The 7,010-nt window shown below is 40.2% G+C and overlaps 1 long non-coding RNA gene across 1 annotated transcript; it reads right to left on the bottom strand.

The window, feature by feature from the left end:
- Positions 1-242: 242 nt before the first annotated feature.
- Positions 243-5,663, bottom strand: LOC122791743. The gene is made up of 2 exons (XR_006363192.1): positions 3,753-5,663; positions 243-3,653 (listed from the first exon to the last, which is right to left on the bottom strand). It is a non-coding gene; the product is annotated as an uncharacterized LOC122791743 (long non-coding RNA).
- Between the last annotated feature and the right edge of the window lie 1,347 nt (positions 5,664-7,010).

The following is a 7,010-nucleotide window of genomic DNA, read 5'->3' as shown; positions in this document are numbered from 1 at the left end:
CATCAAACATGACTATACAAGCAATCATCTGAAGTATTTCTTGTAAGGGACAAAGTCCCTACATCTTTTGGCTGGACAGAAAGATCCATGCATCCTCTAACATTAACCAGTTTTAATGTTAACCCACACTAACTCTTACCCTAAGGTTACTGACATCTACAAGTAATTCCAGCAGTTGCATGTGACCAAATGCTGTTTCAGTTAATGTAAAACTTTAGAAACTGAATTCATACACAATGAAATAGTGAAGGACCCGACCAAACTTTATTAAAATAATTTGCAAGTTAACCATTAACCAGAATAAACCCGTTACAGGGTGTAGTTTAATTAAGGCATTCCTCATCATTCTATAGTCATGTGTAACTATTTAGTAGCTTGCTAGTTTACAACAGCTGCTGAGTCCATTTATTATCACGACAGTTAAAACTTATTCAGTAAAGTACAGTTTAAAATGCTGATGTCAAAAAAAATGTGGACATGAAGTTCTTACATCATCTGCTTAAACTGTTAAGGCTTTCTCTACATACGCTGAATGCTTTATAATTTCTTGAAAAACAAGAGTAAACAGCACAGAAGATGGATAAAAGAAACAAATATACAATTTCGAAACATCACAGTAAAAAGTGATGGCTGGTGGTCACTCACTGTAGCTTCCATCTGTCCGCAAGTGTTCATAAAGAATTTCACACTCCAGGGTTATTTTAATAACTTCACTTTTGTCAATATTTTCATTTGTCAACATTTTCTTACCACAACGATAGATCTCCTTCTCTTCACTGTTGTAGAATTCATAACATGAGGGATTCCCTGTCAAGGGCAACCAGACGTCTGGCCCGTACACTAAAGCCTTTTACTACTTAGGAGTACATGAGAAGTTGCACGTATGCTGTCTGCATACATCGGCCATAAAAGCGATGTCTGCATATACTATCCTCAAAACTGAATGACTCAGAAGGAACGCCAATACAAGGAAATAGAAATCAATCATACATCCAAAAAAAAAAGTAAAAATCAGGGGGTTAGGAGGACCTCTATCAATTGGTAAGATTTTACACAACTATACTATGTCCTTTTATTCTAATGTTACAGTACTCATAATATGATGGAGAGTGCCATAGCTCATAAGGAAAGGTGGAATGGGCAGTAGAGCTGTCTAAAAAAGTCATGGAGAATGGACCTAGTAAAATCAGTATTTGGTGAAAGTATGCACAGAATTCCAGGTAGCTGCTTCAAGAATGGAGTTAGTGTCTTAACCCTTGGAAAAAGCACAAGAAGTCACAGCCCTAGTTGAATTTGCTTTAACAGAAAAGGGGAGGCTCTTACCATGAGAAACATAACAAAAGGAAATAGCCTTAAAAATCCAAAGGGAAATAGTCTGCTTAGAAACAGGCAATCCCAAGGACCTGGGATGAAAAGAAATAAAAAGCTGATCAAATTTCCTGATAGCCTCCATTTTAGCCAAATAAAATCTGACTTGTTTATGCAAATCCAAGGTATGCAATACCTTCTCACTAGATGACTGTGGAGAAGGGAAGAAGGTGGGCAAATTAATGGTTTGATTAAGTGATGACTCATTCACAACCTTGGACATAAAAGAAGGGTTAGTACGCAAGTACACCCTGTCCTTATGGAAAACCAAAAAAGGGGGAGAAGCCATAAGAGCTTGCAGCTCAGACACCCATCTAACTGAAGTCAAAGCTAACAACAAAACAGTCTTCCAACACCAATGCTGCAAAGAAGCTGTAGCCACAAGGTCAAAAGGAGCCAAAGTCATTTTTTCCAAAACAAGATTATGATCTCAAAGAGGAGGAACAGGCTTCCTTGGAGGTCTAATATGTAGGATGCCTTTGAGGAGGAGATAAAGACAGACAAGCAGAAATAGCTGACAAGTGGGCCTTGGGAGATAGGAAATTTACCCCGGGGATCACGTCAGTCACCCTGCTAGACAGGGTTCCAGGGAAGTAAATATTGTGGGAAGAAATAGCCAGGTAATTGTTATGGCTAGGCTTGCATAGGCCCTAGGGCCGATAGCCTAGTACGAACCTATGAACCTATAATAGGCCAACCCAGCATTGAGCAACTCTCACAAACAACAGAGAACCAATGGAACATCCACAATCAATGGATTCAAGTTATGTGAGACACCAGGCAGAAAAACTCTTCCATTTAGAGGTAGGTTTTCCTAGTACTGGGTTTTCTGGTCTACTGCAGAACCCTAAGCCTTGTCCTCAGATAAAAGGCATCTGAAACAAATCAAAATCCTATCACCCACAGAGTCAGTTGCAAAGTCGACAGGTGGGGATGGATAAGAAATCCTTTGTCTTTGTGGGAAGGTCCATCCTGTGCAGTAACTTGTGATGATTGCCCTTGGCTAAATCCAGAAGAAGAGGGAACCAATGCTGTCTTGGCCAAAAGGGAGTCACCAGCAAGATTTTTGGTTGGTCCTGTTGAAACTTGAACAGGACCTTTGGAATGAGAGGAAGGAAGATAGGAGTAAAGAAACATCCCCATCCAAAAAAAAAGATGGGCTGTCCACCTTCCAAACGACAGGACCTGGAACTCTGGCACAAAACAGTGGAAGTTGTCTGTTCAGATGGGAGGCAAACAGATCTTCTTGAGGAGCACCTGGGACTGAGTCATGGACCTGCACAGATTGTCTGCCACTTGATTTTGACTGTTGGAGATGTACACTGCCTGAAGAATCATCTGATACTGAACTGCAAGTTCCCATGCCATGAGAGCTAGCCTGCAAAGTAGGTAAGATTTCATCCCCTATTTGTTTACATACCAGAGAACTGTGGTGTTGTCACTAAACAGTTTGAGAGGACCTTGAAAGAAAAGAGGATGAAAAGCCTGAAGGGTCAGCAGAAGTTCTCTCATATCTTTGATGCTGATGTGCTCCTTTCTTTGGGAAGGTAATCATGAGTAGGCCCTAAACAGAGCAAGCACTGTTAGTGACTATTCTTATATGGAATTTGTCTCCCACAACAGCATTTGCCTTTCTTGGATGACATGAAAAAACCTCACAAACATAGTAGGAAAAAAGAAGATAAAGGAAAAAAAACAATGGGGTACTTATCTAAAATGGCTTGATACAGTAACAAACGACTTGGGTGAGGAGACCGACAGTTGAGGATGGTGTTCGGACTGGAGGCAGAGAAGTTATGAGGATAGTATGTGCGGATGTCGTTTTTATGGCCAACGTACGTGAAGAACATATGTGCAACGTCTCACACACGCTTAAGTAGTAAAAGGCTTTGGCTGGACATAGAGTCGCCCCTTGGCAGGGAATCCCCTCATGTTGTGAATACCATAGAAGGATATCAAATTATACGTCACTGCACCTGTCAAAGGCAAGTATCCATAAAGCTTTAGCTCACCAGCAAAGGGAAGGTGTGCTGTTAATTCTGCTGTGTTACAGTTCAAACAATATGACTAGCCAACACTAGTAAATATGTTATCTAAACGACTGGAAGCAAGAAAAGAATAACGGCAATGAAGAATCACCGTGGAATATCGCCTGCTGTATTCTGTGCTTCAAACGATAGTCTGAGCCTTTCTGTAACTCAGACTTCAGGCTGCTGTTTTCTCGTGGTTACTGCAGTGAAGATCTTCTGTCTCCAGTTTCGGATGTATCCTGTATTACTTGTACACTGCATATAAGCAAGAAGCATGTTATGATATAACATGAGCCCCTATAATATACTCCTGCTATAACATTTTTTTCAATATTTTGTTACAGTTCCACTCACCAGCCAAAAGTAGGAGGTCCTACTACCAAGACAGTCAGTCTGCTCCAACCATGGACTCTGCCTGAGTTTTAGAGTAAAACATTTATGTTTTAAGAAGGTAGTTTACTGGTCTACAATTTTTGGGAAAGGTTACACATTCAAGTTTTTAGAAGAAAAATATACTTTATTGTGAGCCAGAAGAGTGACCTCTCAAGACAGAAACAAATTACTACATATGTCAAGATGACAGTGTAGATAATAATGCTTTAAATGTCAGCACAGCACAGCATCTTAACTTGGAATTATAAAGCTGGATACCTCAAGTTTGGTTTCCATCTCATTAGCAGTTAGTTCGTTTCAGTTAATATAACTAATTACTCTGTTTTGTACTATTTTTCCATATTAATAATCTGGTTCCCAGTTGTGCTTAAATGAGTCTCAAGAAAAGTTTCTCCTGAATATGTTTATTTACATTTTGTTAATTGTCTTTCTCTCACTCATCTTTGAAGGTGTTAAATCTCCAGCCATCGTCTTCCACTGCACTCTACAGTCTTTCACTCATCAAGTAATTAGCTTTGTGTTCTTTCATTATTATTTCAGTTGGATGCTGCTTCAACAACATACACTGATATGTATGATATGTATGCAGCAACCTCTAGTTTATGATTTAACTAATGCAAATCAATCTAATTTAATGTATTTTTTTCACTTAATGCATTTAGTTTTCAGAGAACATTCATTACTCTGTCTTAATTTTTGCATACTTCCAACAGCTTCACAGTCAGTGATTAAATGATGGCATGATACTTGAGACTTATTTTTAAATATTTGCTCTTCTGCAGAACTTAGGTCATTATTAATTTGGTAGCTCAGCATGTTGAAGGTTTCCCCTTGTTATACAGCTGTGACAATCCAGTTTTCCTGTTTCGCCACTCCTGGTGTTTTCTCCCTATACGGATAGGCAATGGCACCTTTTCACAAACATTCATACATCTGTTCATTGTTATTGAGCTCTTGGTTTGATTCCACTAGATGTTTAGGATTTTTAATACTGTGGTAAGAAAGGACCTATTCCTCCATTAGGATAGATTTCAGATAACTCACTCAATAATGATTCAGTTTCTGGCATCTCTTCCTACGTGCATGTCCTGACAGTTTATCAGATTACTGCTCCTGGCAGGTATAGATAACCTGGTAGTGTACAGATAATTAATTTGTATAAACAGCTTACTTCATTCACCTGATTTGCATGTTTTTCTTTGAACTAATTCAGTTAGTAGATCTACCATATATACTCATGTAATTAATACTCTCATGAATAAGTTGAGGGGCAAGTCTCAGTGAAAAAATCTGTTGAATTTTACTGGCCACCATACGCAACTACGGGTTATTAAGTGAATATTTTAAATTTTTAAAGACTGGCATGCCTTATTAACTCTTCTAATTGCATGCAGTTAAAAAATTCACAGAACAGTATCAAACACAGTACCAGAAGCAATCCCTGCTCCACTTGTAACTTACAATTAACAGGAGTCAATGTCTGACAGCTACTAAAACAAAGTATTAAATGTTCTTCACTTAGTGCTGTATGCTCTGATAGCTGTCACACTTCAATAGTACTGCACGCCATATTACACGTGTGTAAATTGATCCCTTTTCTAAAGTCAACTTTTTCTCATAAATTCCTTACATGAGTATATGCAGTATATGCTTTCTCCTGGATTTAATTCTCCAGATTTGAGGATTGGGATACAAAGTCTATTACGCAGGTGAGGACAGACACATGGCAATCAGACTCTGGTGTAAAGACAGGGTAATATTCATTATCTCAGCTTATGTCCCACAACAAAAAATGGAAAACAGATCCACGACTGCCGAATCATATTCAAATGCATTGTACGAACTAGCCATACCAAACAGAACCAAGACGCTCTCCTCCACAAAAATGAAGCCAATCTGCTGGTCCCCTGCCATTAACAAACTCTACAGCAGAAGGAAGAAACTGTTGCACAAAAAGGTGAAGTCCCAAGACTGGATAAAAACCCTTATTAGCCTCAACAAATGGTTGAGATGCCTCATCAGAACCTCTAAAGCTAGCTATGAAGGCAAAATTGCGACAGACACTAAAAACAACCACAAAGCCTTCTATAGTTATATCAAGAATCTCCATGGCAATACCCAGATTTGCTCTGCGTTACTGCACAATGGTTCCTCCTATACTGAGCCAACAGATATTGCCAGCATACTGACTGACAGATTCAGTGCCAACTTTACCCCCAAAGGATCAATCACAATACTGGAAGAATGCCAGGTACCTGACAATATCCCTGGATGTGTTCTACACGAACTACAAAGTGAAATGGCACCACACCTGTGTGCCCTGCTCAATCACAGCCACACCACAGGCTTTGTCCCTACAGAATGGTGCACTGCTACAGTCATCCCTCTCCATAAAGGGGGAGCGACTACAGACCCTGGGAATTATCGCCCTATTAGCCTGACGAGTCTGATATGTAAGGCTATGTTGCACATCATCATAGGTTGGTACTAGCCTATTGGCCCTAGGGCCTATACAAGCCTAGCCATAACAACTCCCTGGCTAATTCTTCTCAGAATATTTACTTCCCTGGTCCCTTGTCTAGCAGGGTGACTGACATGATCCTCGTGGTGAATTTCCTATCTCCCATCCAATTGTCAAGGTTCCTTTTAAAGAGGGCTAAAGAGGCGCTCAGCTTGACATGTATGGGCAGTCTATTCCAGAGTATGGGGAGTCTCTGGGTCAGGAACCTATCCCTCCAGCATGTTTTGTTCATTGCGATGACCAGGTTGAGATCCCTGGAGTGTGTAGCTCTGAGGGATTGGGATTTCTTTAAGTATAGCATGTCCAACAGCACTAGGTTTGACATGGCCGTGTATGTTAAGCAGAGATCGCCTCTGAGTAGGCGATATGCAACAGAGTATAGCTGGAGTATTTTTAGACGGTCAGCATAGGGCATCTGCTTTAGGCCTGTGATTCTTTTAGTGAGGCATTTCTGTGGCCATTCCAGTTGTTGCAGATGTCTTCTGAGGTACATACCAAACGGGGCATTGTACTCTATAATGGGTCTAATGAGGGATGAGTACAGTGGGACAATGACCTCCTTTTTTCTGGATGAAAAGCCCTTAGAGATGAGGTGTGCCACACAGAAGGATTTCCTTACTGTTGTGGCGATGTGGTTATCGAAGGTGAGACCACTGTCCACCTGTGTCCCTAAGTCCCTTATCACACGTTTGGTGTTA

The sequence above is a fragment of the Protopterus annectens genome, chromosome 17.part0 (assembly GCF_019279795.1).
Source record: "Protopterus annectens isolate FY-2018-M chromosome 17.part0, PAN1.0, whole genome shotgun sequence".
Taxonomy (NCBI): Eukaryota; Metazoa; Chordata; order Ceratodontiformes; family Protopteridae; genus Protopterus; species Protopterus annectens.
Note: the sequence above shows the minus strand (reverse complement) of the source record. Positions and strands in the feature narration are given on the sequence as shown.